This window comes from Sorex araneus, chromosome 1 (genome assembly GCF_027595985.1).
Source record: "Sorex araneus isolate mSorAra2 chromosome 1, mSorAra2.pri, whole genome shotgun sequence".
NCBI lineage: Eukaryota > Metazoa > Chordata > Mammalia > Eulipotyphla > Soricidae > Sorex > Sorex araneus.
The window spans coordinates 184,425,458-184,435,491 of record NC_073302.1 but is presented as its reverse complement, the minus strand read 5'-3'; positions in this window follow the sequence as shown (position 1 = coordinate 184,435,491).

Below are 10,034 nucleotides of genomic sequence, written 5' to 3'. Positions count from 1 at the left end.
ACCCAAGGACAGTAGAAACAAGGGCCAGGAGGAAAGATTCATGATTGGAAGCCTACCTCAAGGGTTTGGAGAGAGGGCAATTGGGATAGAGAAGGGGCCATTATGACAATGATGGTTGAAAGGGACCAATTGGGGTGGGAGATATGTGCTGAAAGTAGACAAAGGACCAAATATGATGGCCTCTCAGTATCAATATTGCAAACCATGATGTCAAAAGTAGAGAGAGAAAGAAGGAAGGTGCCTGCCATGGAAGCAGGAAGTGGGGTTGAGGGGGGATCATGGAAAATGTACAACGGTGGAGGGATGGGTGTTTGATCATTATATGACTGTAATTCTATCATGAAACTTTATAATTGTATCTCACGGTGATTTAATAAAGAAGAGAGAGAGACAGAAGAACAAAATGCTCAAGAAACACAGACACAGACTGGTCTCTCTCACATACAGGACATAAAGAAACATAGTAGGTAAATAGAAAATATCCAAAGACAACAGGAACAAAGAGCATGAGAACTGGTCTTCAAGCAGGAAGCTTGCTACTGGAGCTGGTGTTGGGGATAGGATAGGAAAGGGAACACTAGGACAATGGTGGGGAAGGGAAAGTGCCTGCCATACTACAGGGACTGGAGGGAAACTGGGGACATTGGTGGAAGGAAATAGACCCTGGTGATAGGATTGGTATTGAAACCTTGTATACCTGAAACTCAATCATAATAACTTGAATAACAATGAATTACTATGCTACTGCTAGGATAGATGAAGCCAGGAAAATTGCTTATACATGAATGGACACGGAGAATGTCATGCTAAGTGAAACAAGTCAAAGAGAGGGGGACAGACATAGAATGATCACACAAACCTGTGGGATACCAAAACATAGTTTGAGACTGATACCAAAGATAGTAGAAATGAGGGCCAGGAGACTGGTCCATGGTGAGAAGATGGCCACACATGTGTACGGGGAGCACAGTCAGGACAAAACAGGGATCACTAGACAATAACATGGTATGATATGATCACTATGGACATGATCACTCTCAATAAGAACTGAGTATTAGGAGGAAGTAAAGTGATATACATGATAACCTTTTAGTCCCTATATTGCAAACCACACTGTCTAAAAGGAAACAAAGAGAGAGAAGATGAGAGAGAGAGAGAGAGTGCATCACACCTCTTTGTGGTTGGTTCCTGGAACAAGTTCCAGTGTTTGTATGGGTGTAAGGAGGATTTTCACACACTTTATTCTTTGGATACTAGCTAAGTGCCCTACAGTGCGACTAAATTCTTTGTATGGGGGGGATGGGGGGATGAGGGGCAATTTTTGTCTCAATGCTCAGGGCCCCATGGTTTGCTCCTAGTCAAAGTAGGCCCAGTGCTACAGACCTAAAGTTTGGTGCTAGGGGCCTAGCGATATGGCACTTCTCAGGCTTGGTTCTGGGAGCCATCAGGGCAATTTCCAGTGATACCAGGGATTGAATTCAGGATCTCACACATGCAAAACACTCTTTCCAGCACTTGGAGTTATCTTCCCAACCCTCATCACAGTTCTGATGCTATTTTTCAAAAAGCAGATTTCACAGATTCGGAGCTCAGTTCTACAGTTCTCTCACCTAGTTCCTTCTTCACCAGCACTGCACTCTCTTTCCTTCTGATCAAAATTGAAATGGACTCTCAAGGATCAGAAGGAGGCAAAACATCGAGTTTGGAGGTTTGTAGTTTAGAGGATGTGACAATTCATTTATAGGGGGCATTCATTTGGCTTTGAATGGACAAAATGAAAACCTAAGTTTTGAACTGACAAGGACCCTAGAATCCTTGCCAGACAAAACTAGTCAGTAAACAAAGAAACCCATCTTTAACCAACTGTCATCTAACCCCTTATTATATAAAAAAATTAAAACATGAACCTCTGATTACATTTCTTTGGATTTTCAGCACATGTGAAACATGAATACGTATGTTCATTTTATTTTCCACAAAGACAAGAAAGGCAATTCTACTAACGTCACATCCATTTAAACACACTTCCTCATTTCAGAAACATCATAGAAAGAAAAAAGTGTCTAATCAAAGTATTTGTCTTTTATCAGACCCAAATTTAATTCAGTAAAGAGCCTTATACTGAGTGGACTTCATTTTTAAAAATTATTTTTCAATTGAGTCACCATGAGTTTACAAAGCTGTTCATGATTTGGGTTTAATCACATAATGATCCAACACCTATCCCTCCACCAGTGTTCATTTTCTACCACCAGTGACCCCAGTTTCCCTCCTGTCACCCCTCTACCCAGCCTCCAGCCTGTCTTTATGGCAGACGCTTCCCCCCAACCTCCTCTTTGGCGTTATGATTTGTAATACAGATGCTAGACTGGAGCAATAGCACAGTGGGTAGGGTGTTTGCTGTTCGATTCCTCTGCCCTTCTCAGAGAGCCTGGCAAACTACCGAGAGTATCCCGCCCACATGGCAGAGCCTGGCAAGCTACCTGTGGTGTATTAAATATGCCAAAAACAGTAACAACAAGTCTCACAATGGAGATGTTACTGGTGCCCGCTTGAGCAGGTCGATGAACAATAGGACGAACAGTGCTACTACAATACAGATACTGAGAGGTTGCATGTTCATGATAACCTACTTTCAGCATGCAGTTTTTATCCAGAGTGACCATTTCCAACTCTCTTTGTCATAGTAGTCCCTTCTCTATCCCAGTTGCCTTCTCACCTAGCACTTGAGGCAGGCTTCCAACCATCAACTAATCCCCCTTGCCTTTTCTTTTCTTTTTTTATTTCCTTCAAGAAAAGCAGCTCTAGTGGGTAATGTTGTATTTTGAAGGAGATAATTAAGTTGGGTTTCCTTAGAGGGGTGATAAAGAGTTGATTATTCCAAAAATATCTTCCATGTACAGGCAAGCTATCAGCCTATAATCATTATGTTCAAATGCCAAGAATATTATTCTAGAGATACAAAGGAGGGGATTTGTTTATGTCTTAGCTAAGTCGCAGCCTTTGCTGATGGGTTGAAGAAAAAGTGCTTTTCTACTCACTGGATCCTTCTGTGATGTTGCTGGCAAATGACCTACCCCTCCTGAGCTGCATCTTTTGCTATCTATGGACTGCTGCCTCTTTCTAGACCACAGGTGGATCGCTGCTTCCTGGGACCCATCGCTGCTCTTCATCCCCTTGCGCACTTGTACTTTTTGGTGCCCATTCCTAGAACAACTTGCTGAGGCTACTAATCTTCACATCCCAATCTAAAGGAAATCACATTGAAAATGAAAGTGAGACTGGAGAAAATTTTTAAAAATTGGTTTGAAAAAAATCACATCGCCCTTTGGTGACCCTCCCAACCCTGCCCATCGAAGAAGAGCTCTCCTATCGCCACCCCGCCCCCAGCCTGGGTCTGGGGCTCTGACGCTCCCCAGCCCAGCCTCGCTGCTCTCAGTCACCTCTTGGCTCAGTCCTGAACCCCGCCTCTTCCCCAGGTTGTTGGGGGCGTGCCCTCACTTTAGGGGGCGTGGTCTCAAAAAGGGGGCGCGGCCTCCTTCTGGACTTGTGGCCACATTTGTTTTATCATTGCATACATTGCACTATGATCACAATCGGTATAACCTATTCATCTGAAGAATACCCTGGTCATCTTAGTCACTATATGTTAATAGTCAACTAGCCTAGCCTAGCCTAATTTCACAAAAACTGTCAGTGAACAAATCAAGCTGCACAAAAAGTCCTTTATAAAGAGACCATAACCCTACGTCTTCAACTAAGGCTCCACACAAGCTAAGGAAGTGCACCTGACAGTAAAGCCCATTAACAACATATGAAGAAACAGCGAAAATCCCCACCGACAGGAGAAATGGAAGAGAGGATCTCAGAAATTTCAACAGGGACTTCCCAGAAATACAACCTCCTCTCAGATAAAGGATTCAGAGAGGAAATCATAAAGATGGTTGATGAACTCAAAGCATCTATGGAACGAACATCCAATAAATTAAGGGAGGATATGGATGCAGCTTTAGAACATTCCACCAAGATAATACAGGAAGAAATGAGAGCTGAAATTTCAAAGCTACGAACAGAAGTAACACAATTAAAAGAACCGGTAGATGAAATAAAAAACTCAGTAGGAGCCCTCAATAGTAGAATGACTACAGCCGAAGACAGAATCAGTGAGCTTGAAGATGAGCTGCAGAAAGCATATAGGCAACAACAAATAATGGCAAAAGACCTCAAAATGGCTCTAGAACAAATTAGAGTCTTAGGGGATGACCTCAAGAGAAACAACATAAGAATCATTGGAGTACCAGAAACACAGGGAACCAATCCCAACAAAACAAACACAATTAAAGACATCATTGTTAAGAAATTCCCAGAGCTAGAGAATGCGGGCATCCAGATCCAAGGAGTCTGAAGGGTGCCAGTTAAAAGGGACCCAAATAAAAAATCCCCAAGGCATATCATAGTCAGAATGATGGATGCCATAGATAGAGACACAATACTGCAAGCAGCAAGATCAAATAAGGAAATCACATACAAAGGAGCACCCCTTAGATTCACAGCAGACCTATCAGAGGAAACAAACCTTCCAAACCCGAAGACAATGGTGGGATATAGTGAAAAAACTTAATGAAATGAGCGCCTCACCAAGAATACTTTACCCGGCTAAACTCTCAGTTAAACTTGAAGGAACCATACACTATTTCATGGAGAAACAGCAGCTCAGGAACTTCAAGTTTCAAAACCAAACTTAAAAGAAGGACTAAAAGGACTATAATAAGACAAGGAAAAACCCTACAAGAACAACAAACCCTACAGAAAGATGGCACAAAATCCCATGACAATAATTTCTCTCAATATTAATGATTTAAATGCACCAATCAAGAGGCACAGAGTGGCAAAATGGATTCGGAAACTAAACCCAACTTTCTGCTGCCTACAAGAAACACATCTGAATAGCCAGAACAAACACAAACTCAAAGTCAAAGGATGGAAAACAATCCTGCAAGCAAACAACTCCCTCAAAAAAGCTGGGGTGGCCATACTACTATCCAAAAACATAGATTTCAGGCTGAAAAAGATTAGAAGAGACAGCGAAAGCCATTTTCTATACATCAAGGGATATGTACAACAGGAAGAAATCACACTCTTAAACATATACGCACCTAATGAATTACCAGAAAAATATTTTTTAAAACTCCTAACAGAATTTAAAGGGGACATAACTAGCACCATGATAGTAGCTGGAGACTTCAACACTGCCTTATCACCTCTGGATAGATCGACAAGAACAACACTCAGCAAGGAAACAATGGCTCTGAAGGAAGAAATGGAGGAGACAGGGCTAATAGACCTATATAGGACTATATATCCCAAAAAAGAAAGAATACACATTCTTTTCCAGCACGCATAGAACATTTTCCAAAATAGACCACATTCTGGGTCACAAATTATACCTTAATAGAATCGGGAAGATAGAAATTGTATCAACTATCTTTTCAGACCATGATGTACTGAAGATGGAAGTTAATCACACACAGACGCGGAGAACCAAACTAAACACTTGGAAATTAAACAACTCACTATTGAACAATGAGTGGGTCATGAAGGAAATCAAGGAAGAGATCAAAAAATACCTTGAAACAAATGAGAATGAAGACACAAGGTACAGAACCTATGGGACACAGCTAAAGCTGTGTTAAGGGGAAAATTTATAGCCTTTTCTTTCCTCAGAAAGAAAGAAAAGGCCTATGTAAATAGCTTGATTTTGCAGTTCAAGATCTTAGAAGAGGACCATCAAAAGGAACCCAAACCAGATCGGAGGAAAGAAATAATAAAACTTACAGCAGAAATTATGACATGGATACCCTAAAAACAATCCGAAAGATCAATGAAACAAAGAGCTGGTTCTTCGAGAAAATAAATGAGATTGATAAACCGCTAGTAAGACTCACAAAGAAAGAGAGAGAGAGAACCCTAATAAACCGAATCAGAAATGAAAAGGGGGACATCACAACAGAAACCGAGGAGAATCAAAATATCATCAGAGACTACTTTGAAAGCCTGTATGCCACAAAACAAGAGAACCAAAAAGAAATGGATGAATTCCTTGATTCCTACAATCTCCCAAGACTGAACCAAGAAGACTTGAAGTACCTGAATAGGCCCAAAAATATCAAGGAAATCGAAACTGTAATCAAAAGTCTCCCCCAAAACAAAAGCCCAGGTCCAGACAGATTCACTGGAGAATTCTTCCAGACATTTAAAGAAGACTTGTTGCCAGTTCTCCTCAAGATTTTCCAGGAAATTGTAGAGACAGGAACTCTTCTGAACAGTTTTTCTGAAGCATATTTCTCCCTAATACCAAAAGCAAACAAAGACACCACTAACAAAGAAAACTATAGACCAATATCCCTGATGAACACCGATGCGAAGATCCTCAACAAAATACTAGCAAATATAATCCAACAACTCATCAAAAAGATCATACACCATGATCAATTGGGATTCATCCCAGGGATGCAAGGATGGTTTAACATTCAAAAATCAATCAATCAACATAATCCATTATATCAACAAAAGTAAAGATAAAAAACCATATGATCATATCAATAGATGCAGAGAAAGCATTTGACAAGATCTAACATCCATTCATGATGAAAACTCTTACCAATATGGGTTTTAGCAGAACTTTCCTCAAGATAGTCAAAGACATCTACCACGAACCTATGGCAAGCATTATCATCAGTGGGGAAAAACTAAGGGCCTTTTCCTCTAAGATGGGGACAAGACAAGGATGTCCACTCTCACCGCTTCTCTTCAGTATAGTACGGGAAGTACTAGCAATAGCTATTAGGCAAGAAAAAGATATTAAGGGCATTCATATAGGAAAGGAAAAAGTCAAAATCTCACTATTCGCAGACGATACGATACTTTATCTAGAGAAGCTTAAAACCTCTACTAAGAAACTCTTAGAAACAATCGACCTGTACAGTAAAGTCGCAGGCTATAAAATAAATACCCAAAAAAACATGGCCTTCCTATATGCAAACAATGAGACAAAGGAAAGGGACATGAAAAAAGCAATCCCGTTCACAATCATGCCCCAGAAAATCAAATACCTCGGAATCAGCTTAACTAAAGAAATAAAGGACCTCTACAAAGAAAACTATAAAACGCTACTCCATGAAATAAAAGAGGACATGAGGAAATGGAAACATATCCTCTGCTCATGGATAGGGAAAATCAACATTGTCAAAATGGCAATACTCCCCGAAGCACTATACAGATTTAACGTGATCCCTACAAGGATTCCCATGACATTCTTCAAAGAAATGGATCAAGCAATCCTGAAATTCATATGGAACAATAAACACCCATGGATAGCTAAAACAATTCTTGGGGAAAAGATGATGGGAGGCATCATCCTCCCCAACCTTAAACTTTACTACAAAGCAGTAACAATTAAAACTGCATGGTATTGGAACAAAGGCAGAGCTGCAGACCAATGGAACAGAGTGGAATATCCCTACACACAACCCCAAATGTATGATCATTTAATATTTGATAAGGGGGCAAGAAATGTGAAGTGGAGCAAGGAAAGCCTGTTCAACAAATGGTGCTGGCATAACTGGACAACCACATGCAAAAGAATGGGCTTAGACCTCGACTTGACATCATGCACAAAAATCAGATCAAAATGGATTAAAGACCTTAACATCAGACCACAATCCATAAGGTACATTGAAGACAAGGTTGACAAAACCCTTCACAATATTGAAGCTAAAGGTATCTTCAAAGATGACACGGAACTAAGCAATCTAGTAGAAACAGAGATAAACAAATGGGACTATATTAAACTAAGAAGCTTCTGCACCGCAAAAGACACAGTGACCAAAATAGAAAGGCAATCTATAGAATGGGAAAGGATATTCACCCATCCGATAAAGGGTTGATATTAAGGGTATATAAAGCACTGGTTGAACTCTACAAGAAGAAAACATCCAACCCCATCAGAAAATGGGCCGAAGAAATGAACAGAAACTTTTCCAAGAAAGAGATATGAATGGATAGAAGGTACATGAAAAAATGCTCTGCATCACTAATCATCGGGGAGATGCAGATCAAAACAACCATGAGATACCACCTCACACCACAGAGAATGGCACACATCCAAAAGAACAAAAGCAACCTCTGTTGGAGTGCATGTGGGGAGAAAGGGACTCTCCTGCACTGCTGGTGGGAATGCCGACTGATCCAGCCCCTTTGGAAAACAATATGGACACTTCTCAAAAAATTAGAAATTGAGCTTCCATTTGATCCAGCAATACCACTTCTGAGAATATACCCTGGAAAAACAAAAAAGTATAGTCGAAATGACATCTGCACTTATATGTTCATCGCTGCACTGTTTACAATAGCCAGAACCTGGAAAAAACCCGAGTGCCCAAGAACAGATGACTGGTTAAATAAACTTTGGTACATCTATACAATGGAATAATTGCAGCTGTTAGAAAAGATGATGCCATGAACTTTGCATATGAGTGGTCAACATGGAAAGTATCATGCTAAGTGAAATGAGTCAGAAAGGGAGGGACAGACATAGAAAGATTGCACTCATCTGTGGAATATAAAATAACAGTATAGGAGACTAATACCCAAGAATAGTAGTATACAATACTAGGAGGTTGACTCCATAGCTTGGAACTTGGCCTCACATGCTGAAGGAAAGTCATACCAAATGGAGACGGGAACACCAAGTAAATTGTGAGCGGAGATCCCACGTGGTAAGGGAAATGAGCACTGAAAGTGGACTAGTGTCCGAACATGATGGCCACTCAATACCCCTATTGCAGACCACATCACTCAAAAGGAGAGAGAGAGAAAAAATTGAAATGCCCTTCCACAGAAGCGGGGTGGGGTGGGGGGGATGGGATTTGGGGGTGGGAGGGATACTGGGTTCATTGGTGGTGGAGAATGACACTGGTGGAGGGATGGGCTTCCAAACACTGCATGAGGGAAAAACAAGCACAAAATGTTTGAATCTGTAACTTTACGCTCACTGTGACTCACTAATTAAAAAATAAAAAAATAATAAAATAAAAAAGAGGAAAAAAAGGGAAAAAATCACATCACAATAAACACTAGAATAATATTGTTTGACTATGCCATAGTTTACTTTATAACTTGTATTACCTCTATGAGAAGGAGCTTTCTAGGTGCTGAAGAAATAGTAAAGGGGTTAGGGAACTTCTCTTGCTGGCAACCAAACCAGCTTTGATCTCTGGTACCCCATATGGTGCCTGGAACCCTGCCAGGAGTAATCTCTTAACAGATAGTCAAGAGTAATCCATGAGCATCACCAGATGTGACCCCACACCTTCTGCCTCCCATATTTGAAAAAGTGCTGTATTGATTGAGAAATACAGTTATAGATAAAGGGGGATCTTCACACATTGCCTCATCTGGATTCAATTCAAAGAATATTTTTTGGTCCCCTGCAGTATGTTTGTTGCTTAAACTAGTTACTTGGAGAAAAAAAGTGCAAGTAAATTGCTGGTCATGTCCACTAAACCCTAAGTAAGAAGACAATACCTGTTTTCAATACCCGGCATCCCATATCGTCTGCCACGCCTGCCAGAAATGAATCCTGAGAAAGAGACAGTAGTAAGCCCTGAGCACAGAGGGTGTGAGTGGACCCCTTCCCCCCTCTCCACTCATCCCAAAATCCAATCTGGGATAGTGAGATTGATGCTAAATTCAGATCCTTAGTGGTATGATTTTTATTATTCCTGTCCACAAATTTCATGATACTTTCCTTGAGTCATATGTTTATTTGAAATGAAATGGAAAAGGAAAGTGACAGTGCACAAAGGCTTTGAAATGTTATATTGAATATATAAGTAAACAACAACTTAAACCAAAACTTCAGTGCATCTAAAATTCAAATTTAATAGCTGTCAAGTCAGCATTATCTTTGGAAAGTTGAATCTTACAGAATTTTTATGTGTGTGTCTGTGTGTATGTGGTGGATAGACTTCATC